The sequence below is a fragment of the Salvelinus sp. IW2-2015 genome, linkage group LG16 (assembly GCF_002910315.2).
Source record: "Salvelinus sp. IW2-2015 linkage group LG16, ASM291031v2, whole genome shotgun sequence".
Classification (NCBI taxonomy): Eukaryota; Metazoa; Chordata; class Actinopteri; order Salmoniformes; family Salmonidae; genus Salvelinus; species Salvelinus sp. IW2-2015.
In genome coordinates, this window is record NC_036856.1 from 286794 (window position 1) to 312192 (window position 25399).

The 25399-nt window shown below is 43.0% G+C and overlaps 1 long non-coding RNA gene across 1 annotated transcript in view; it reads left to right on the top strand.

The window, feature by feature from the left end:
- Nucleotides 1-25399, top strand: part of LOC111975900 (uncharacterized) — a 104973-nt gene that overhangs the window by 21623 nt on the left and 57951 nt on the right. The gene's annotated exons all lie outside the window — the stretch shown is intronic.

The window sequence follows — 25399 nt, forward strand, 5'->3', positions numbered from 1 at the left end:
TGAAGATTTTTGAAAATAATAATGGGTAAATGTAGCATAATTCAGTTGTGGAAAGCTCTTTAGAGACTTACCCAGAAAGACTGACAGCTGTATTCGCTGAAAAAGGTGCTTCTACAAAGTATTGATGTAAATTAAATATTTCTGTATTTCWTTTTCAAAAAATTTGACATGTTTTCACATTTTTATTTTGGGTTATTGTGTGTAGATGGGAATATATTTAATATAGATTTAATATATTTTGAATTCAGTCTGTAACACAGCAAAATGTGAAATAAGTCAAGGGGTWTGAATACTTTCATGTCATTGTCACCAATCAACTACATTTTACACACAACAACAACAAATAAATAGATGCTAACAAATGCTAACCATAAATTACTGTATTCTATTGCTAGTTAGGTTCATCCAAAATAAGTGTTTGCAACAATAAATGACAAGTTTAATCTTAGCGACTGTCTTAAACAATAGTCCAAACAACATGTAGGCTTGCTGTTAGAAAACAACATTTATTATGAAATTTACAGGCAACTCACTACAGAATCCGAGTATCTCATGATGCTTGTAACATCTGCTTCCCAACTCACACCTTCAAACACGTAGATCCCCTGAACGTACACCCTCCAGATTCCAATCACCTGTTCACACACTATTTAGTTCAGTTCTTTGCACCCCATCAGTGTGAGGTATTGTTTGTTTTGTGACACATGTCTTTTGGGGGTGCTGTGATTCCTGTGATTTACATCTCCAGTGTATGATAGTTCTGATGCCTTTTGCCTATTCCCTGCCTGTACTTTAGCCTATTGGATTTCCTGTTATCTACCTATTGCCTGTTCTCCCGGACTACATTACTAGCCTTTTCCCTGCCTGTACTGTTGCTCTTTTGGACCCCCTGTGTATGACCTTCTGCCTACCCCTGGACCCAGCTATCTGCCTCCTCCTGTGGTCCTTTGCAATAAATACCTGCTGCGCCTGCACTTGAAACGAGCTCTCTGTCTCCSCTTGTGTTCATTACAATGCTAGCTAACTAAGTAGCTAACCCTGCTGTATCTGAAATAAAGTGTTTAAAAAAAATAACAACCAAATATAGCCTTAGTGACTGTGCAAGCAACCATCTAACTACAGTAGGCCTATTGGAACTAATGTAAAGTATGAAGTTTTACAAGTAATTCACAATGAAAATATAGGCTGTTTGGAAAGGGCGCAATGGTTGCTGGAGCTGCAACTTCGACAATGTGTGGTTTTGCAGAATGGAATCATGGGGGTTTAAACCTTGAACAACAGAAACATATTCGAGTAAGAGGACTGGAAATATCATTCAACAGGTTGTTGAGCATCTATTTAAAATATTTACAGATGTTATTAGATGAAGACAACCAGAGCATCATACACAAGGGAGTTACAATTAGAGGTCGACCGATTAATCGGAATGGCCGATTAATTAGGGCCGATTTCAAGTTTTCAGAACAATCGGTAATTGGCATTTTTGGACACAGATTATTGCCGATTACATTGCACTCCACGTGGAGTCTACGTGRCAGGCTGACTACCTGTTATGCGAGTGCAGCAAGGAGCCAAGGTAAGGTGMTAGCTAGAATTAAACTTATCTTATAAAAAACTATCAATCTTAACATAATCACTAGTTAACTACACATGGTTGATRATATTACTAGTTTATCTAGCTTGTCCTACGTTGCATATAATCGATGCGGTGCCTGTTAATTTATCATTGAATCACAGCCTACTTCGCCAAACGGGTGATTTAGCGCATTCGCAAAAAAAGCACTGTCGTTGAACCAATGTGTACCTAACCATAAACATCAACACCTTTCTTAAAATCAACACACAAGTATATATTTTTAAACCTGCATATTTAGTTAATATTGCCTGCAAACATGAATTTATTTTAACTAGGGTAATTGTGTCACTTCTCTTGCGTTCTGTGCAACAGAGTCAAGGTATATGCAGCAGTTTGGGCCGCCTGGCTCGTTGCGAACTGTGTGAAGACCATTTCTTTCTAACAAAGACAGCGAACTTCGCCAAACGGGGGATGATTTGACAAAAGCGCATTTACGGAAAAAGCACAATCGTTGCACCTAACCATAAACATCAATGCCTTTCTTAAAATAAATACACAGAAGTATATATTTTTAAACCTGCATATTTAGTTAAAATAAATTCTTGTTAGCAGGCAATATTGACTAGGCAAATTGTGTCAATTCTCTTGCATTCATTGCACGCATAATCAGGGTATATGCAACAGTTTGGGCCGCCTGGCTCGTATATGAAATACAAAAGGTATAGAGAGAAATAGTCCTATAATAACTACAACCTAAAACATCTTACCTGGGAATATTGAAGACTCATGTTAAAAGGAACCACCGGCTTTCATATGTTCTCATGTTCTGAGCAAGGAACTTAAACATTAGCTTTTTTACATGGCACATATTGCACTTTTACTTTCTTCTCCAACACTTAGTTTTTGCATTATTTAAACCAAATTGAACATGTTTCATTATTTCATAATTTATTTGAGACTAAATTGATTTTACTAAATAGATTTTATGGATGTATTATATTAAGTTAAAATAAAAGTGTTCATTGTTCATTCACTATTGTTGTAATTGTCATTATTACAAATACATGTACAGTATATATATAAAAATCGTCCGATTAATCGGTATCGGCTTTTTGTGGTCCTCCCATAATCGGTATTGGTATCGGCGTTGAAAAATCATAATCGGTCGACCTCTAGTTACAATATGATCAGAAAACTACAAACAGGTTATAGAGATAGCTGTAAATGACATTCCATAATTAATTTTATTAGTAATCTCAGGGATCCTACTTGAAAACGTCACAGAGAAGCATTTTCCAGTTTTGTTCATCACTAAACAGTCAATAGACATGAAATCATAAAATGACACTAAATCTAAATGTTCAAATAGGTGATTTATATTGAAATTGTTTCACACAAATGTAACCTGTACAAACCWTGTACAAATGTGTAACCTGAACAAAAAGGTTGGACATTTATTTTTTGCATGTCGGTGACACTGGATAAATTTGGGTTAAGTGACTTGCTCATGGGGGGGGATCTGCAAATGTTTTATCTCGTCGGCTCCGGGACTCGAACAAGCAACCTTTCGGTTACTAGCCCAATGCTCTAACCACTCTAACACCCTTTATAATAACAACCCAAATGTTCAAAGTGGCGGAGTTGTCCTTGACCTTTTCTGCATGAGGACACGGCTGATCATACCAAAAGTGACATTGGAATTAATTTCCTGTTAGAAAGGCACTATTAAAGTGAATATTTTATGATCCTTCTCTCCCTCTATTTATCCAGGATATGAGACAATCAAGTCATTGAGATAACTATCAATAATTCAAAATCTGTTCAACAAGGTTCAGCAAGGATGACAAGGTTTACCAAGGATGCATTGTCATATAGCTGCTGTTTATTGTATCTACCGTAAGGCATCAAAAACAAATGATTCAAGCAGGTTGACATAATACTGTGGGACCAATAGTAAATATCAAGATGATCAAACTCTGTGCAACATCTTATTTATTTGAATCAAAGTAATTACATTGATGACACAGTGGTAAGCACCTCTTTCACACAATTCACACCACTGTCAAAAAAAAATAATCAATGTACAGCTGCAATAGGATTGTGAGTTTGCTCAACATTTGGGCGAATTGCTGAACCATTATACACCCTAAATTTTAGGTTGAGTGAACAGAAAGCATTCAGACAGACCCCTTGACTTTTTCCCACGTTTTGTTACGTTACAACCTTATTCTAAAATGGATTAAATAAAAACATCCTCATCACTCTAAACACAATACCCCATAATGACAAAGCAAAAACAGCTTTTTGGAATTTCTTGCATATGTATTGCATCAAAAAACAGATACCTTATTTACGTAAGTATTCAGACCCTTTGCAATGTGACTCAAAATTTAACAAAATGTGGAAAAAGTGAAGGGGTCTGAATACTTTCCGAATGCACTGTACAATTCAACTTGAAAATGTATTCAACCTAATTTGCATTTTTCCCCARAGTGCCTTTCCTTTTGAGTGAATTRTAGTTACCACCTTTGACTTTATTTGTTAGCGACAGAGACATGGTTGTCGTATTCAAGTGTTTTAAGTAATGTAGCCTTAACCAAGTGAGTGTCTAAGTGAATATGTTATCTTAAAAATTGAAGTCTTTATCACAATACATTACATGTTGTGTATCATAAGGCGTTCCTTGAAGGCCTAGTTACACCCTAACACAGTGGTCTGAAACTCCTGGTTTACAGGCCACATCAATCATGCAAGTCACAAAATGCTGGCTTGAAAAGTGATGTGTAAATCCTATTGGAATCTAGCCAAGCCAGARTGAGGATATCCAACAATTTGAACTTTTACTCACTTGCAACCTGCATCCATAATGATTGCCGGGGTAGAGAAGATTGATTATTGAGACTACCTAAATCATACAAACTGGAACAGTCATCTCAGTAACGGGTGCAATAAATCCAACAAGTGAAAGATAAGATTAGTTTAGAAAWATGCTATTTAGGTTTTTGTAGGATAAGATTAACCAATGAATCAAAGTACATGCAAAAACATACGCTTTGAAAAAAATGACAATTCTGAAAATGAACCTGCAAGAAAGCATGCTGGGAAATGATCGGTGTGSTTTTCAGTTGTTTTGAGCAAACATGAATTACTAATTTTACTCAAGAAGCTTGTTCAAATTCATCTGACTTCGAGCTGAGCTCGAAACACACTGAGATCAAATATGCCTACCACACAGCACAAATGCTAACCACTCTTCAATCTCTCAATCCAGGGTTTCACGTCCAGAATGGTATCCTACCAAACTCCCTCCAACCCAGAAGATGGCAAGCACAGCAGATCACCCTTGCATTTCATTGTGGATGAACAGCACTTCCCCTGCCAGAGCGCATTATTACTAATGACTCGTAAACCTATCATAAATTTTGGTCTGACCATCTGCTCGCTGCCCTTTACAGATTATAGGTTCATGTAATAATCATTACATCTATGTAGATATAGTGAACCAAGAGTTAATAGAATTGATCGGGAGCCATGTCTCACTGTCCCYCTCGCGAGAGTAGTCTTGTATCTAGTTATTCACAGTTCCCTGATAGTCAGCTAAATTGCTTCCATGCAGTACTACTGTGGGRCATTTTGGTCAAAAGCAGTGATAGGAACTGCCCTCTACTGAGACTAATATACCTTTTTTATGTTTGTGCTGTATGACACGTGGGTGTTGTTTTGTAATGGAGAAAGGGAATGTGCATTACCAAGTATATTCTTATAGGGATAGTTCTCCCCAAAAAGTTCAACCAGTTTTCCTTAGTCTGTAAGCAGTCTATCGACAGGGTAAAACAGCGATCCATGTTTTTTTGTTTGTTCTTTAGCTGGCCACTGTCTCCGAATGTTTTTGTCCAAAAACCAAAAACAGCATTTTTCATGCTTCATATTRTGAGTGAGATCACTTTATGGGAAGTGGCCTAGCGGATTCACTACAGGAAGAATCACACAACGTCTGCCGGAGACCGCCCACTGGTTAATCTCAAGCATGTCTTTGTTCCTTGCATTCTGTGAGGGAAATGCGGTAATAGGTAGCCTAGTGGTTAGAGCGTTGGACTGGTAACGGTAAAGGTTGCAAGATCGAGTCCCTGAGCTGACAATGTAAACATCTGTCGTTCTGCCCTTGAACAAGCCGTCATTGAAAATAAGAATATTTTCTAAACTTGACTTGCCTAGTTAAATAAAGGTAAAAAAAWATATATATAATACATCTCACTCATATTATCAAAGAACCGGGATTATGTAAGTAACCTTGAGTTCTCTTTCAAGTACTTGTTTTGATCTATCACTTTGTGAGATATGGCCAACTCCCGTATCGCAGACATTCTCCACGAAGCCAGGGTAGTCTTCCAACAATACCATCCCTCAGAGGCGCTGACACTGAAGACAGTATGTGCCAATGAAGGTGCAGTGACTTCCAGCCAGTAAAGCCTCATAAAGGTATGAGGGGTAGCCCAACATGCTGCATCACAAATCTTTTGTAAAGAGGTGACATTTTTTTGAGGAGAGATTGACTGCGTCACTGCTTGTCTTTGTGAGAGGTGTTGACATGTTTAAATCACACGCTGTCTGTTTAAACTACTAGCACACAGCTCAGAAACCCATATCTACTCCACAAGAMATGCTATCAGAGGTCTCTTCACAGTCCCCAAGTCCAGAACAGTCTACGGGAAATGCACAATATTACATAGAGCCATGACTACAATGAACTCTAATCCACTCATRTAACTCAGTCAAGCAGTAAAATCAGATAAAAGAAAACAGATAAAACTACACATAATGGAACAGCGCAGACTGTGAAGACAGAGACAGGCACACACACAGCATTTGCTAACACATGCTAAAAAACACACTAAACACGTACATTTTAATATTGTTATTTTGCTGTATTGTTGATTTTGTATTGTAGATATGTTATRGTAGAGTAATGTGTAAAAATGTGTTGTGATATGTATTGTATTGTTTTAGTGTATGTTGTCACATCAGCCTTCRCTTTGGCTCCCCCTCCTGTCAAGCTCAGRAGTTCGGCTTCGCTGTCCTAGCTGCTGCCGAACCTACTGCTGGCAAACGCCCTTCACTCATCAATTCCAGACTTGTCTCGTCATCAATACACACACCTGGTTTCCAATCCCCACTCTATCACTGTATATATACTCCCTCTGCCAATTGTCTTTGTCGGTAATTGTAAATGATACTTGTTTTCCTGAGAGGAATCTCTCCTACTATTTCCTGAGTACTTTATATTTTGCACTTTGGGTTCGCCCTGTGCCTTTTCRTTTATGAAGATATATTTTGAGCACAACAGCGTTTGGGTTTCGTCCCGCTTTGATCTATGTTGCTTAACTTATCTAGGATAGGGGGCAGCATTTTCACATTTGGATGAARAGCATACCCAAATTCAACTGGCAGCTACTCATCCCCAGAAGATAAGATATGCATATTACTGGTAGATTTGGATAGAAAACACTCTGAAGTTTCTAAAACTGTTTGAATCATGTCGCTGAGTATAACATAACTTATTTAGCAGGCGAAACCCCGAGGACAAACCATTCAGAATTCTTTTTTTTGAGGTCACTCTCTTTTCAATGGATTTTCATTGGGAATCCAGATTTGTAATTGACCTTCTTGCAGTTCCTACCGCTTCCACTGGATGTCAACAGTCTTTAGAAATTGGTTTGAGTTTTTTCCTTTGTGTATGAAGAAGTACGGCCATTCAGAAGAGGGTAACTTGAAGTGTACTGTTAGATAGAGGCGCGTGACCAGAAAGCTAGCTACAGTTTGTTTTTAAGTTCTTAGCGCTAGGGGTCAGAATTTCTTTTTTCTAAAATAACGTTCCCAGTAAACAGACATTTTCTCTGGCCCAGATCGTAGATTATGCATATAATTTACAGATTAGGATAGAAAACACTCCAAAGTTTCCAAAACTGTCAAAATATTGTCTGTGAGTATAACAAAACATATTCTGCATACGAAAACCTGAGAAAATCTAACCAGAAGTGATATATATATATTTTTTTATCTGTGTTTCCTAGACCGTCTTTCTTCCATTTAAAGGGGTATCAACCACAATTCATTTCCCAATGGCTTCCTCAGGCTGTGACCAGGCTATAGACCTAGTTTCAGGCTTTATTTTGAAAAATGAGCTGATTTTTTTAAAGTAGTCAGGTGTCCTCCGAATAGTTCCTGCGCTCGCGAGAGGAGCTCTCCATTTTCCTTTGTCTCTTAATGAATACGTTATGGTTCGTGTTGAAATATTATTGATTATGTTTGTTAAAAACAACCCGAGGATTGATTATAAAAACATTTGACATTTTCTACGACCATTACGGATACTTTTTGGAACTTGTCGAACGGAACAAGGCTTTGATTTTCTGAACATAACGCGCAACCCAAATGGCGTTTTTTTTGTGATTAAAGTAATATTTATCGAACAAAATATCATTTGTTGTGTAACTGGGAGTCTCGTGAGTGCATACAACCGAAGATTATCTTAGGTAAGCGATTAATTTTATTGCTTTTCTGACTTTCGTGACCAAGCTAACCAAGCTAATATAAGGCTAACTGTTTCGCTCTTTCGCTGTAAAGTATTTTTCACAATCTGACGCAATAGGTGGATCAAAAACAAGCTAAGCTGGTTTTGGTATATTTCACTTGATTATTAATATTTTTTGTAATATTTTGCATTTGGCGCCCTGCAATTCTAGCGGTTGTTTAGGAAAGTGATCCGCTAACGGGATTCGTAGCGCAGAGAAGTTAATCCTGTATTGAACACAGATCATCCCGTCTTCAATTTTACGATTATTTACTTTAAAAATTACCTAAAGTTGTATACAGAATAGTTTGAAATGTTTTGGCAAGTTTACAGGTAACTTTTAGATATTTTGTAGTCATGTTGCACAAGTTGGAACCGGTGTTTTTCTGGATCAAACGCGCCAAATAAATGGACATTTTAGATATATAGACGGAATTAATCGAACAAAATGACCATTTGTGAATTTGTGATGTTTATGGGACATATTGGAGTGCCAACAACAGAAGCTCATCAAAGGTAGGCATGAATTATATTTKTATTTCTGCGTTTTGTGTCGCGCCTGCAGGATTGAAATATGCTTCTCTTTGTTTACTGTGGTGCTATCCTCAGATAATAGCATCGTTTGCTTTCGCCGAAAAGCCTATTTGAAACCTGACATGTTGGCTGGATTCACAACAAGTGTAGCTTTAATTTGGCATATTGCATGTGTGATTTCATGAAAGTTAGATTTTTATAGTAATTTGGCGCTCTGCAGTTTTACTGGCTTTTGGCCAAGTGGGAYGTTAGCGTCCCACATATSCCAGAGACGTTAAACAAATTCAGTAGTTCTAAAACTTCAACTTCCTCCTGCCTACTCCTCTCTACACCAGTGACAGTATGACCAACCCACGAAATCAGGAAGCAGCGGGACATCCCAACCTCTCCGCTGTTGGAGCGAAGTTCCACCACCACGACTCGTGCCTGGAGTGGCCTCAGGACTGCCATCGATGAGGTGCTCCGGGCCGTACACCAACTGCAGGCTACACCACCAGGTCCGCGGTCGTGGTCGTCCCAGCCATCAGGTCCGATGGTCGTCCCAGCCATCCCACCACCATCTACATCACCCGGTTTCACTGGTTTGACGGCACCCCAGCTCATTGTAGGGGGTTTCTCCTACACCTGTGCCGCCATGCCGGGCCGGCCTCCGAGAGGGACAAGGTGGCCTTGGTGATCTCGGTGCTGACAGGCCGTGAATGGGCGCATGCCGTCTTAGAGAGGGACGGACCAGAAGTGCAGTCCTATGAGCGCTTCACCCAACTCTTCCGTGCCATCTTCGACCACCCTACAGAGGGCCCAGAGGGAGGTGAGCATCTCCTCCATCTACGCCAGGKGTCCAGGACAGCGTCGGTGTACGCTCTGGCTTTCCGGACGGTGGCTSCATCCACTGGCTGGAACGACCAGGCCCTGTTGACGGTTTTCCGCAGTGGGCTACAGGCGGACGTCCAGATCTGGCCTGTCATGATGAGGACCTCAAGCTGGACCAGCTCATCACCATGGCCATCCGCCTGGATAATCTTCTGCATGCCCATCGTTGCCCATCCCGGGGGTTCGGGTCTCTCCCAGGAACCTCCAGCGAGACTGAGCCCATGGAGGTGTGCATGACTTTCCCCTAAGGAACGTCAAYGCCGCCGTCAACGGGGTCTCTGCTCCTACTGCAGGGAGTCTGACCACCCCTGGAACACCTGTCTCAGAAGGAGAACCAGGCGAGGAAGCGACAGGCCGAGGAGCGCTCCTGCACCTTCCCAGGTAGGCGTAGACGTGCCTTGCTCCTCCCTGTCCACCCAGCCTGACCTTCTCCCTGTCACCTTCCCTGACTATCCTTTCCCCCCACTGAGTCCTGCCCTTGTGGACTCAGGTGCTGCAGGAAATTTYCTAGACCAGTCAGTGGCATTATCATTACGCATTCCTCCAGTCCCTTTACAACCCCCTATCCCAGTCCTTGCCCTTGCCCTTGTCAACCGTCCCCTAGGAACAGGATTGGTGCACCAGACCACAATTCCCATTTCCCTCACAGTTACTCACAACCACCATGAACGCATCCCTTTCCTCATCTTAACTTCTTATGGCTGCAGGGGCAGTATTGAGTAGCTTGGATGAAAGGTGCACAGAGGTGCCCATAGTAAACTGCCTGCTCCTCAGTCCCAGTTGCTAATATATGCATATTATTATTCACATTGGATAGAAAACACTCTGAAGTTTTAAAATGGTTTGAATTATGTCTGTGAGTATAACAGAACTCATATGGCAGGCAAAAAYCTGAGAAGTTCCACTTCCTGTTTGAATTGTTTCTGAGGTGGCAGATTTTCAACCAAGCTCTCATTGAAATTACAGCGAGATATTGATGAGTTTTCTGAACTTTGTCTGATGACTATAATGTGAAGGAGGGCCGAAGGAGACAGGAATTAGTAATCACTGCCACGAGCTGACCATGCTTTCACATGCGCGTTCACATGAGGAGAACTGTGGTTTGGTGGTGACCTAACAATCGTTTGTAGTGCTTTCGCTGAAAAGCATATTTGAAATCGGACACTTGGAGGGATTAACAACAAGATTACCTTTAAAAGGATATAAGATGTTTGTATGTATGTTTGAGGAATTTTAATTATGAGATTTCTGTTGTTTGAATTTGGCGCCCTGCACTTTCACTGGCTGTTGTCATATCGATCCCGGTAGCGGGATGCAGCCATAATAATTTAATAATGGTTGGGACTGGCCATGACCTGATCGCATCTACCTTCTTGATGTCCATCTTCACTTCTTGAGGGTTGATTTGGTAGCCAAGGAAAGAGACGTCCCCCTGAATAAACTGGCACTTTTCAGCCTTGGCAAACAGTTGGTTAGCCATGAGGCGTTCCATGACTACTTGGACGTGAGCGATGTGATCCTCCCAAGGTAGCCGAGTAGATCAGGATGTCGTCAATATCCATGACCACCTGACGTCCGAGCATGTCCCTGAACACCTCGTTGACGAATGCCTGGAACGCGGACGGWGCATTGGCTAAGCAAAATGTCATCACCAAGTACTCGTAGTGACCAGACATCGTGTTAAAAGCTGTGTTCCATTCATCCCCCTCCCGGATGTGGATGAGATTGTATGCACACCGCAGGTCCTGCTGAGCTGTTCGATGGCTGCCGACACCAACGGGAGAGGGTAACGGTATTTGGTGGTGATTTCAGTGAGTCCTCTGTAATCAATACATGGGCGTAACCCTCCATCCTTCTTGGCCACGGAGACAGGAACCTGCCGACACAGGAGACGTGGAYGTGCGGATGACACCTTGTACTCCTCCATGGCCTGGGTTTCAGCTACCGACAGAGGGTAGATGCATCTGCGGGGGGCATTCTCTCACCCAGTTTCATGAGGTAGTCACCTGGAATGCATTTCAATTAACAGGTGTGCCTTGTTAAATTGTGAAATGTCTTTCCTTCTTAATGAGCTTGAGCCAGTTGTGTTGTGACAAGGTAGGGGTGTTATACAGAAGATAGCTCTATTTGGTAAAATAACAAGTCCATATTATGGCAAGAACAGCTCAAATAAGCAAAGAGAAACAACAGTCCGTAATTACTTTAAGACATGAGGGTCAGTCAATGCGGAAAATTTCAAGAACTTTGAAAGTTTCTTCAAGAGCAGTCACAAAAACCATCAAGAGCTATGATGAAACCACCAAGCGCTATGATGAAACCACCAAGCACTATGATGAAACACCTGCATTGCTTGCTGTTTGGGGTTTTAGGCTGGGTTTCTSTACAGCACTTCGAGATATTAGCTGATGTACGAAGGGCTATATAAAATAAACTTGATTTGATGATGATTTGAAACCACCAAGCGCTATGATGAAACTGACTGCCACAGGAAAGGAAGACGCAGAGTGAGGAATTCGACCATGAATTCGACCATGAATGAGGCCTTCATGGTCGAATTGCAGCAAATAAACCACTACTAAAGGACATCAATATGAAGAAGAGACTTGCTGGGCCAAGAAACACAAGCAATAGACATTAGACTGGTGGAAATCTGTGCTTTGGTGTGATGAGTCCAAATTTGAGATTTCTGGTTCTAACGCAGAGTAGGTGAACGGATGATCTCTGCATGTGTGGTTTCCACCCTGAAGCATGGAGGAGGATGTGTGATGGTGTGTGGGTGCTTTGCTGGTGACACTGTCTGTGATTTATTTAGAATTCATTACACACTTAATCAGCATGGCTACCTCCGCAATCTGCAGCGATACACCATCCCATCTGGTTTGCGCTTCGTTGGACTATCGTTTGTTTTTCAAACAGGACAATGACCCAACACACCTCCAGGCTGCGTAAGGGCTATTTGACCTAGAATGAAAGTGATGGAGTGCTGCATCAGATGACCTGGCCTCCACAATCACCCAACCTCAACCCATTTGAGATGGTTTGGGGTGAGTTTCCTTCAAGACTGTTGGAAAAGCATTCTAGGTGAAGCTGGTTGAGAGAATGCCAAGAGTGTGCAAAGCTGTCATCAAGGCAAAGCGTGGCTACTTTCAAGGATCTCAAATCTAAAATATATGTTGATTTATTTTACACTTTTTTGGTTACTACCTGATTCCATATGTGCTATTTAATGATGTTGATGTCTTCACTATTATTCTTCAATGTAGAAAAYTATTACAAATAAAGTAAAACCCTTGAATGAGTAGGTGTGTTACCTTTTATGGATTCTGGCAATGACATTTGAGCTGTAGATTTTGTYGCATGTGGCATGCTAATGACAGATCGGTATCTCAATGCATTTCCAGTCTAAAGTACTATACATTTCACAGTGTGCAGACCTCCACAATCACCCTGAAAATAATATACCTCTAACAATTTTGGATAAGCCTAAATTAATTACGGGTACGGTTGACCACCCCCCTCCCTCCCCGCACTCATTTTTCTGGCGTTTAAGTTCGTCCTCCCAATGCCACATGTTCAAAGTGGATGGCTTTTGATAATGTCCGATTTCTCTCACCTGAGCCACCACTGTCCTGTACAGTCCATTATGCCTTTGTCCTTTTTCCTACCAGTACACCAGCAGCATGAGAGAAGTTTGGACGGAATCTCTCTCCATGCTCACTCCACATGGACTCACGTCGCACCCCTGAGCGAAAAGGCATGAGAGAAAAGGCAGTTGATAGCTTAGACTGGGTGCTGCATACAGGTTGCTGGCTCAGACCGCTACCCTCCACAGCATGGCCTTCGCTACAGATCAAAACTCCCAACCTATAACCTAATTTTGAACAAAATTATCCGGATAKATTACTGCTACCAAGRTTTCCTGTTTCCAAGCTATACGGAGGGTGCTCTAGCAAACAAACAGCAGAGACCTGAGGACAACATCCAACCTGGAACTGAGTGAGTAGTGTTTGGTCTGATGCTATTTTAAAAGCCAAGAAGAAATTAAAAAAAATAAAAAAATAAAGTACATTACAATGATATATTTTACTTTATGGGGACTGAATGCTGAGTTAAGGCTGCCAGGCTTGCTAGGACAGACCAGATACAACTTCAATTAGYAYCGAGGTGTGAAGTGAAAGATTTCAAGGCCTTTGGGCCCAACAAGTGGCAGGAGTCATTGAAGCCTCCTTTGAAGCCCCTTCCTGCTGTTCAAAGACCATCCACTGGCATTTTCTACAAGAAATCTGCCTCCAGAAATAAAAGCTTCTCCCAAGTGGGTGTGACACCTACTCCCGTTGCGCTGCTTGGATTCCACCTGGCGATCTGTTTACCGTCTGCCCTGGCCTGTCTCCCCCTGTCTGGTACAGGTACCCCCACCACACTCCCCCCTCTCTCCTGAGCTTTCGCTCGCCTCCAGGACACACGCACTGTTGGGGCGAGTGACTATGAACTTACAATGGCTAGCCCCAAGTCGTTATATATTTTTTTAAATGATTGCGCATTTTGCTATTTTGGTATTTGTCTCATGACTCCTGCATGCTTTGTTGACTACAAACGTTCTTTACCCAACTGTGAGACAGACWATGTTTGTTCCCTAACTCGGGACTTTCCCTAACTGAATCTCTATTGGTTACACTRACTTTTGGCMTCCCATCCTATTCTAACCACCTCTCACCGGCTTTGTATTCATATTACCTGATGGAATTGCTGTACAATATGATCTTGTTGCCATCTGATGCACATTCAGATGTCATAAATCAGCACTGCAGAGCTCTCTCTGTCTTATGCCTTGCCTTGATTGCATTACTGTCGATGATATCTGGACATGTGCATGTTCACCCTGGCCCATCTACTGTTGCTAGYCCCAATTCTGACTTGTGCTCTGATATCTGCTTCACTGATTTCTGAACTCGTAAAAGCCTGGGTTTTCTGCACGTTAACACTAGAAGCGTATTACCTAAAATGGATCAATTGAAAGTGTGGGTTCACAGCTCCAATCCAGATGTGTTGGTTATTACTGAGACGTGGTTAAGGAAGAGTGTTTTGAATACTGACGTTAACCTTTCTGGTTATAACCTTTTTCGGCAAAACAGATCTTCCAACGGTGGGGGAGTGGCAATCTTTACCAAGGATCACCTTCTGTGCTTGGTTGTCTCCACCAAGTCTGTCCCCTAACAATTCGATTTGCTKGTTTTAAACATTAAACTTTCAAATAGCTCTTTGTTGACTGTTGCTGGGTGCTATCGCCCTCCATCAGCACCGGCATGTACCCTACATGCCTTACGATCTCTCCTGGCCACTTACACTAAGTCTGAATTTGTCCTGCTAGGTGACCTAAACTGGGACATGCTTAAACCACCTGACCAAGACCTAAAGCAATGGGACTCCCTAAATCGTTATCATATTATTACCAATCCCACAAGGTATGACTCCAAAGACCCAGAAAAGGCTACTGTCCTTGATGTTATCCTCACAAATAATCCTGATAGGTATCAGTCTGGTGTTTTCTGTAATGACCTAAGTGATCACTGTTTTACAGACTGTGTTCATAATGGCTGCTCAGTGAAACGACCTGTCTTGATTTGCTATCAACGCTTGCTAAAAACTTTAATGAGCAAGCCTTCCTTCATGAACTTGCCTCTGTAAAATGGTGTAGAATCAGCTTGATCCCCTCTGTTGAAGACGCTTGGACCTTTTTTATATTTTCAGTGGTATTGTTAACAAACGCACCCCCATATAGAAAATGAGAATTAAAAACAGGTTCAGCCCTTGGTTCAACCGTGGTCTTGCAGAGTTACTCCACCTCAAGAATTGCATTTGGCGAAGGGCTCGCCACACGCATACTCAGGCTCACTGGCTCTCATTCAAGCAAATGAGAAACAAGTTAACTCAGGCTATCGGGAAGGCCAAAGTTAGTTACATTAAGGAGCACTTCTCTCTCTGTTGGTCTAACCCCAAAAGTTCTGGAATACAGTTAAAGACCTGGAGAATAAACCACTGCCCTAACCCATCTGGACAAGAGGAATACCAATGTAAGAATGCTGTTCATCGACTACAGCTCAGCATTTAACACCATAGTACCTCCAAGCTCGTCATTAAGCTCGAGACCCTAGGTCTCTACCCCGCCCTGTGCAACTGGGTCCTGGACTTCCTGACGGCCGCCCCAGGGTGGTGAGGGTAGGAAACAACATCTCCACCGCGCTGATCCTCAAACCTGGGGCCCCACAAGGGTGCGTTCTGAGCCCTCTCCTGTACTCCCTGTTCWCCCATGACTGTGTGGCCATGCACACTTCCAACTCAATCATCAAGTTTGCAAACGCCACTACAGTGGTAGGCTTGATTACCAACAACGACGAGACGGCCTACAGGGAGGAGGTGACGGCCCTCAGAGTGTGCTGTCAGGAAAACAACCTCACACTCAACGGCAACAAAAGGAGATGATCGTGGACTTCAGGAAACAGCAGAGGGAGCACCCCCTTATCCACATCGATGGGACAGTAGTGGAGAAGGTGGAAAGTTTTAAGATCCTCGGCGAACACATCATGGACAAACTGAAATGATCCACCCACACAGACAGAGTGGTGAAGAAGGCGCCGCAGCGGAACGTCTAGCCGTAATAGGTTTTAAACAATGCCACTTGATATAATGTTTATATAATGTTTACATTACATTACTCATCTCATATGTATATACTGTACTCTATACCATCTACTGCATCTTGCCTATGCCGTTCGGCCATCGCTCATCCATATATTTAYATGTAAATGTTCTTATTCATTACTTTAYACWYRYRWGTRTAAGGTAGTTAATTGTGAAATTGTTAGATTACTTGTTAGATATTACTGCATGGTCGTAACTAGAAGCACAATCATTTCGCTACTCTCGCATTAACATCTGTTAATTAACCATGTGTATGTGACCAATAACATATGATTTGATTTGAAGATTCTTCAACTGTCTTCTGACTGTGATTAGAGCGATGTTGATTGCCTTTGCCGCATCTTCAACCATCAGTTCGTCCATCCTACCGAGTCCACCAAATGCATTGTTTTATAATTGTTTTTTGTTTTTGTGAATTCAATAATATATTTGTCCTATTGTAAATTGTACCCTAAAGGTGCCATTTGGGACGCAACCACAGTCAGGTGCAATAACAGAGCAATATAACCCGTTAGGATACATGTCTCGCTGTACACCTGGATGGTGAAAATGCTCTCACCCATACAGTTGGAGTCGGAAGTTTACATACACTTAGGTTGGACTCATTAAAACTTGTTTTTAAACCACTCCACACATTTCTTGTTAACAAACTATAGCTTTGGCAAGTCRGTTAGGACATCTACTTTGTGCGTGACACAAGTAATTTTCCCAACAATTGTTTACAGACAGATTATTTCACTTATAATTCACTGTATCACATTTCCAGTGGGTCAGAAGTTTACATACATTAAGTTGACTGTGCCTTTAAACAGCTTGGAGAATTCCAGAAAATGATGTCATCGCTTTAGAAGAATCTTATAGGCTAATTGACATCATTTGAGTCAATTGGAGRTGTACCTGTGGATGTATTTCAAGGCCTACCTTCAAAAAAAACCTTTCAGGTTCTTTCTTTTTCTTGACATCAATGGGAAAATCTAAAGAAATCAGCCAAGACCTCACAAGTCTGGTTCATCTTGGGAGCAGTTACCAAACACCTGAAGGTACCACGTTCATCTGTACAAGTACGCAAGTATAACACCATGTGACCACGCAACCATCATACTGCTCAGGAAGGAGCAGTTCTGTCTCCTAGAGATGAACGTACTTTGTTGCAAAAGTGCAAACAATTCCAGAACAACAGCAAAGGACCTTGTGAAGATGCTGAGGAAACAGGTACAAAAGTATCTATATCCACGGCAAAACAAGTCCTATATCGACATAACCTGAAAGGCTGCTCAGCAAGCAAGAAGTCACTGCTCCAAAACCGTCATAAAAAAAGCCAGACTACGCTCTGCAACTGCACATGGGGACAAAGATTGTACTTTTTGGAGAAATGTCCTCTAGTCTGATGAACAAAAATAGAACTGTTTGCCATAATGACCATCGTTATGTTTGGAGAAAAAGGTGGAGGCTTGCAAGCCGAAGAACCCTATCCTAACCGTGAACCACGGGGGTGGCAGTATCATGTTGTGGGGGTCCTTTTGCTGCAGGAGGGACTGGTGCACTTCACAAAATAGATGACATCATGAGGATGGAAATTTGTGGACTATATTGAAGCAATATCTCAAGACATCAGTTAGGAAGTTAAAGCTTGGTCGCAAATGGGGCTTCCAAATGGACAATGACCCCAAGCATACTTCCAAAGTTGTGGCAAAGTGATGTCAATTAGCCTATCAGAAGCTTCTAAAGTCATGACGTCATTGTCAGGAATTTTCCAAGCTGTTTAAAGGCACAGTCAACTTATTGTATTTAAACTTCTTACCCACTGGAATTGTGACACAGTGAGTTATAAGTGAAATAATCGGTCTGAAAACAATTGTTGGAAAAATTACTTGTCATGCACAAAGTAGATGTCCTAACCGACTTGCCAAAACTGTAGTTTGTTAACAAGAAATTTGTGGAGTGGTTGAAAAACGAGTTTTAATGACTCCAATCTAAGTGTATGTAAACTTCTGACTTCAACTGTATACAGTGCCTTCAGAAAGTATTCTCACCCTGTTTTTACACAGTTTGTTGTCCAAGATTACATGTATATTGTTTTGTCACTGGCCTACATACAATACCCCATAATGTCAAAGTGGAATTATGTTTTTAGAAATTTKTACAAATTTATAAACATTTGAATCCTACATGAAAACCTGGTTCAGTCTGCTTTCCAAAGGACACTAGCCACTTTTCCATCCAAGGTTTCCATCACACGACCGCTGTGATGGAAACAGGATTTTTCAGTACAATTTTATAAATGCTGATTGACAATTTGTTCATTCGACGTGCAAGGATGTTTTTGTGTAGGTAAATTGTACTATGCCTGAAATGGTGGAAATGCCATTATGTGCAAATATTGATAATAATAATCATCCTATCGAAATAAACTTGTGTGGTCCTCCCACTACTACTCGGGAAACATGCAGTTCATTCCGCTACAGATGAAATAAGTTATGATGAACTTCAAAGAGCGATGAAAGTGCAAGGGGATGAGCTTGATGCTCCTTTCCAATAAATATTGAGGGTCTTATTCATSATGATCAATGCTTGGCTGCCGTTTGACAAATTCAAATAATCTCGCTCTTTTGTCAATAATCATCTCATTACGTAGGCTATACCCACACTGTATATGCGAGCTGTTGGCTAGATCAAATGTGCCAATACCAGAGTGGGCGCTACATAATGCATCAGTCACACCCTGATCTGTTTCACCTGTCTTTGTGCTTGTCTCCACCCCCCTCCAGCCCATTTTCCCAATTATCCCCAATGGACTTATACCTGTSTTCTCTGTTTGTCTGTTGCCAGTTCGTTTTGTTCGTCAAGCCTACCAGCGTTTTTCCGCCTTGCTCCTGTCTATTTCTAGGTCCTGTTTTCTAGTTTGTCACACCACACTGGATTATTGACCTCGGTCTGCACTGACCCTGAGACTGCCTGCCATTCTGTACCTTTTGGACTCTGATCTGGATTACGGACCTCTGCCTGCCCTTGATCTGTCATTTTGCCTGCCTCCTGTTCTAGAAATAAACTTTTCTTACATCGACATTGTCTGCTTCTGAATCTTCCCTAAAATGTGTTGACTTACCCAGCAGACCTTCAGACCAGCTCCGCAATGCCCTCTCATCCCAAGGAGCAACCATTGGAAGGCACAAGGAGTTGCTTTGTGGTCTTATGGAAGGGTTCCAGACCTTGGCCGAACGCCATAACCAAACGTTGAACACATTGCTGGAGCAATTCCACGGGTTGTCCGTTAGGCAGCCTACCACAACAGTAACCTCCCAGCCCTTAGTAAACCGGCTGTTAGCAGTGCCGCCACCCTGGTTTCCCGGGCACCCCAGAACGCTTCGATGGAGAGTCAAGCACATGTTCGGTGTTTCTTTCTCAGTGTTCCCTCATCATCCAGCTCCTGCCCTCCTTCCCCTCGGACCGCTCTAAGATAGCGTACCTCATCACGCTGATGTCCGGGAGGGCTCTCCTCTGGGCTACGGCAGAATTGGAATAACAGTTAGCCATATGCTTCAGTCTGGCGGAGGTAAAGAAAGATTTCAATGCTCCATTGTCCGGGAGAGAGGATGCGCGGAAGTTACTCTAGCTTCAGTAAGACTCCCGCAGTGTGGCAGACTATGCGATGGATTTCCGTACGTTGGCAGCTGAGAGTGCCTGGAATCCGGAAGCGCTGTTCGACATGTTCCTGCACGGATTATTGGAAGAGGTAAAGGATGAGGTTTCTGCCCAAGAACTACTGACGGATCTCAACTCGGTTATCACCTTGACCATTCGGATCGATGGGCAACTACGGGAACATCGCGGAAGGCATCCCAGAAGTCCCTGGTGTCTCCGTTGCCAAGAGAACCCGAGGCTACCCGAGTTCCCCCGAGAGTCYCCAAAGTCTGCCGATTCACCTCTTCCCAAGCCAATGCAACTAGGCAGAGCTAGGCTGTCTCCAGCTGAACRGCTATACATGCTTCACACTACGAGTTGCCTATATTGCAGGACTACTGGTCATTTCGTCTCCACCTGTCCACTAAAGACCAGGCTCACCGACAGGAGCAAGTACTCTGGTGGGCCATACGGATAACCTTTCCTTTTCATGCCATTTTGCTGTGAGGGAACCAGTCAAAATCTCTCCGGGTACTCGTCGACTCTGGGGCCGATGAGAGCTTTATGGACGCTACCCTGGCGTCTGAGCTAGAGGTCGATCGATTATGATTTTTCAACGCCGATACCAATTATTGAAGGACCAAAAAAGCCGAGACCGATTAATCGGCCCTATTATTATTTTATTTAAAATATATTTTTGTAATAATGACAATTACAACAATTCTGAAGGAACACTTTTATTTAACTTAATATAATACATCAATAAAATCAATTTAGTCTCAAATAAATAATGAAACTGTCACRCCCTGACCTTAGAGATCCTTGTTATTCTCTATGTTTGGTTAGGTCAGGGTGTGACTCGTGTGGGAAAGTCTATGTTTGCTATTTCTTTGTTTCTGGCCGAGTGTGGTTCCCAATCAGAGGCAGCTGTCTATCATTGTGTCTTATTGGGGATAATTTATGTGGTCATTTTCCTTTTAGGTTTTGTTGGGATCTTGTTTTCTGTTTAGTGTCTGTGGCCTGCTGGAGGTCATTTTGCAGGACTCTGGTAGTGCTCCTCCTTGCACAAAGGCGGAGGTAGCGGTCCTGCTGCTGGGTTGTTGCCCTCCTATGGCCTCCTCCACRTCTCCTGATGTACTGGCCTGTCTCCTGGTAGCGCTTCCATGCTCTGGACACTACGCTGACAGACACAGCAARCCTTCTTGCCACAGCTAGCATTGATGTGCCATCCTGGATGAGCTGCACTACCTGAGCCACTTGTGTGGGTTGTAGACTCCGTCTCATGCTACCACTAGAGTGAAAGCACCGCCAGCATTCAAAAGTGACCAAAACATCAGCCAGGAAGCATAGGAACTGAGAAGTGGTCTTTGGTTACCACCTGCAGAACCACTCCTTTATTGGGGGTGTCTTGCTAATTGCCTATAATTTCCACCTTTTGTCTATTCCATTTGCACAACAGCATGTGAAATGTATTGTCAATCAGTGTTGCTTCCTAAGTGGACAGTTTGATTTCACAGAAGTGTGACTGACTTGGAGTTACATTGTGTTGTTTAAGTGTTCCCTTTATTTTTTTCAGTTTCAGGCTTTTATTTTGAAAAATTAGCGAGATTTTTCAAAACTAGTCAGGTGTCCTCTGATTAGTTCCTGTGCGCGAGAGGGGTAGCTCCTATTGAATAGGTTACGGTCCGGTTGAAATATTATCGATTATGTTTGTTAAAAACAACATCCTGGGCAAGCAAGGGAACAGGGTTTTTTTCCAAGTAAAAGGCACTTCCGGGTTGGATTTCCTAAGGTTTTCGCCTGCAAAATCAGTTCTGTTATACTCACAGACAATATTTTGACAGTTGTTGAATCTTTAGAGTTTTTTCTATCCTAATCTGTCAATTATATGCATATTCTAGCATCTGGGCCTGAGAAATAGTCYGTTTACTTTGGGAACGTTATTTTTCCAAACATAAAAATAGTGCCCCCTATCTGAAAGAGGTTAAATCACCCATTTGGCGAAGTRGGCTTTGATTCAATGATAAATTAACAGGCACAACATCGATTATATGCAATGCAGGACAAGCTAGAAAAACTAGTAATATCATCAACCATGTGTAGTTAACTAGTAATTATGTTTTGATTGTTTTTTATAAGATAAGTTTAATGCTAGCTAGCACTTTACCKTGGCTCCTTGCTGAACTCGCATAACAGGTAGTCAGCCTRCCACGCAGTCTCCTCGTGGAGTGCAATGTAATCGGCCATAATCTGTGTCCAAAAATGCCCATTACCGATWGTTATGAAAACTTGAAATCGTCCCGAATTAATCAGCCATTTCGAATAATCGGTAAACCTCTTGTCTGAGCTGGGCATCCYCACTCAGTCCCTCTCCATTCCCCTGGACATTAGAGTACTGGAAGGGTGCTCTATAGGCCGGGTAACCCACAATACCACCCCCATCAACATACGTGTGYCAGAGAACCACAGCGAGATGATCCAATTYCTGCTCATTAAGTCTCTTCAGGTTCCCGTGGTATTGGGATTCTCTTGACTCCAGCGACAGAATCCCCTTATTAACTGGTCTCCTGGTGCCATCACGGCTGGAGCCCGTTCTGCATGCTCATTGCCTGAAATGAGCGCAGCCTGCCCCGGGACGTCTTCCTGGGAGCTCAGAAGTTGCCCCAGACCTCTCCGCCATTCCCGCAGAGTACCAGGACCTCCAGGAGGTGTTCAGTAAGGCCCAGGCCACTTCGCTTCCGCCGCACCGACCCTATGACTGCGGGATTGACCTTCTCCCAGGCACTACTCTGCCCCAGGGATGACTCTTCTCTCTGTTGGGTCCGAAGATCAAGGCTATGGAGACCTACATTGATGACTCCCTAGCTGCAGGGTTCATCTTTTCTTCTGCCTCCCCCTCGGCGCAGGGTTCTTCTTTGTAGAGAAGAAGGACAAAATAATGTGCCTGTGCATTGACTACTGGGGCCTCAACGACATCACGGTGAAGAACCGCTACCTSYTACCTCTCATCTCCTCGGCTTTTGAGCCACTCCAGGGGCCCACCGTGTTCTCCAAACTGGACCTATGGAACACCTACCACCTGGTGCGGATACAAGAAGGAAGACTGCCTAAACACAGCCAGCGGTCACTACAAGTCTCTGGTCATGCCATTTGGCCTTACCAACGCCTCAGCTATGTTCCAGGCTCTGGTTATTGATGTTCTCCACGACATGTTGAACCGGTTCCTCTTTGTCTATCTTGACGACATCCTCGTCTTTTCCTGCTCCGCCCAAGAACACATGCTCCATGTCTGACATGTTCTCCAACGCCTCTTGGAGAACCAGCTTTTTGTGGAAGCATAAAAATGTGAATTCCATCGCGCCAACCTCCTTGGTTACATCATCGCTGCAGGGAGTGTACAGATGGATCCTGGGAAGGTGAACGCGATGGTGGATTGGCCCCAGCCTATGTCCAGGGTGCAGCTCCAACGTTTCCTGGGATTTGCCAACTTTTATCACCACTTYATCCCGGGTTACAGCACACTRGCTTCCCCCCTGTCTGCACTCACCTCTCCCAAGGTTCTGTTCACGTGATGCCCAGCTGCTGATCGGGTGTTCCGGGATCTCAAACACCGTTTCACCACATCTCCCCTCTTCGTTCATCCTGACCCATCCTGCCAGTTCGTGATGGAGGCCAATGCTTTGATGTTGGAGTGGGGGCTGTCCTGTCCCAGCATTCTGCCCAGGACCTCAAGTTACACCCCTGCGCCTTCTTCACCTATCGCCTCAATGCCACGGAGAGGAACTACGATGTGGGGAATCATGAGCTTCTTGCCGTGAAGATGGCGTTGGAGGAGTGGAGGCACAGGCTGGAGGGGGCGGAACATCTGTTCATTGTGTGCACCGACCACAAGAACCAGGAATATCTCCGCACCGCCAAACGTCTCAATTCCAGGAAAGCTAGGTGGGCCCTGCTTTTCACCCGGTTCAAATTCTCCCTCTCATACCAACCGGGATCCAAGAATGTCAAGCCGGATGCACTGTCACGCCGCTGTAGCCCCACGGCTACAACCCCGGGAACCCGAGACCATCCTTCCCACCTCGTGCCTGGCGAMAGCACTCAGCTGGGGAATAGGGAAGCAGGTTTAGGAGGCGAAGCGTCCCCAGCTAAACACCGGGGGGGCAGACAACCGGATGTTTGTTCCTGATGCGGTCCACTCCTCGGTCCTGGAGTGGGCCCACCCGGGCTCTGCCACCCGGGCTCTCGTCGCACCCTGGCGACAATGCTTTTGGTGGCCTACCCAGATTCCAGACACGATCTGTGCTCAGAACAAGACTCCTTGGAAAGCTCCGGCTGGTCTCCTTCAACCATTGGCTGTCCCTCACTGTCCCTGGTTTCAMATATGCCTGGGGCATCCAGGACCCAGGCCTCATCGCTGATTTCCAAAGCCGGCACCCCGGTCAACCAGGATCCCTCAAGTAGGGATCGAACCTGGGTCTGTAGTGACGTCTTTAGCACTGAGATGCAGTGCCTGAGACCGCTGCACCACTCGGAAGTGAATGTTCCTGAATGGCCTTTTTAAATGTTTTGACTTAAAATCAATTGAATATATATAGTAAGACTTGAAAATGGCTGTCTAGCAAAGATCAACAACCAACTTGACAGAGCATGAAGAAGATTTTTTAAAATAATAAAGTGATATCGTACAATCCAGGTGGTGAAAGCTCCCTTAGAGACTTACCCATAGGTGATTTAACATTGATTCAGGGTGTTGAATACTTATGTAATCGAGACATAGTGTTTTACTTTTCACTTTGACATTAGAGTAGATAATGTAATAATAATGTAGATAGTTGACAAAAAAATAAAAATTAAATCCCACCTAACACAACAAAATGTGGAAAAAGTCAGGGGTGTGAAGACTTCTGAAGGCACTGTATACAGTTGAAGTCGGAGTTTACAAACACTTAGTTGGAGTTTTTGAACCACTCCACAAATTTCTTGTTAACAAACTATACGTTGGGAAGTCGGTTAGGACATCTACTTTGTGCATGACACAAGTAATTTTTCCAACAATTGTTTACAGACAGATTATTTAACTTATAATTCACTGTATCACATTTCCAGTGGGTCAGAAGTTTACATACACTAAGTTGACTGTGCCTTTAAACATTTGAAAAATTCCAGAAAATGATGTCATAGCTTTAGAAGCTTCTGATAGGCAATTGACATAATTTGAGTCAATTGAGGGTACCTGTGGATGTATTTCAAGGCCTACTTTCAGCTCAGTGCATATTTGTAGACATCATGAAATGAAAATAAATCACATACGCCCCAGGGTACCATGTTCATCTGTACACAATAGTACGCAAGTTAAACACCATGGGACCACGCAGCGTCATACCGCTCAGGAAGGAGATGAGTTCTGCTCCTAGAGATGAACGCACTTTGGTGAGAAAAGTGCAATCAATCCAGAACAACGCTTCCCGAAATGTTTGACCCAAGTTAAACAATTTAAAGGCAATTCTACCAAATACTAATTGATTGGT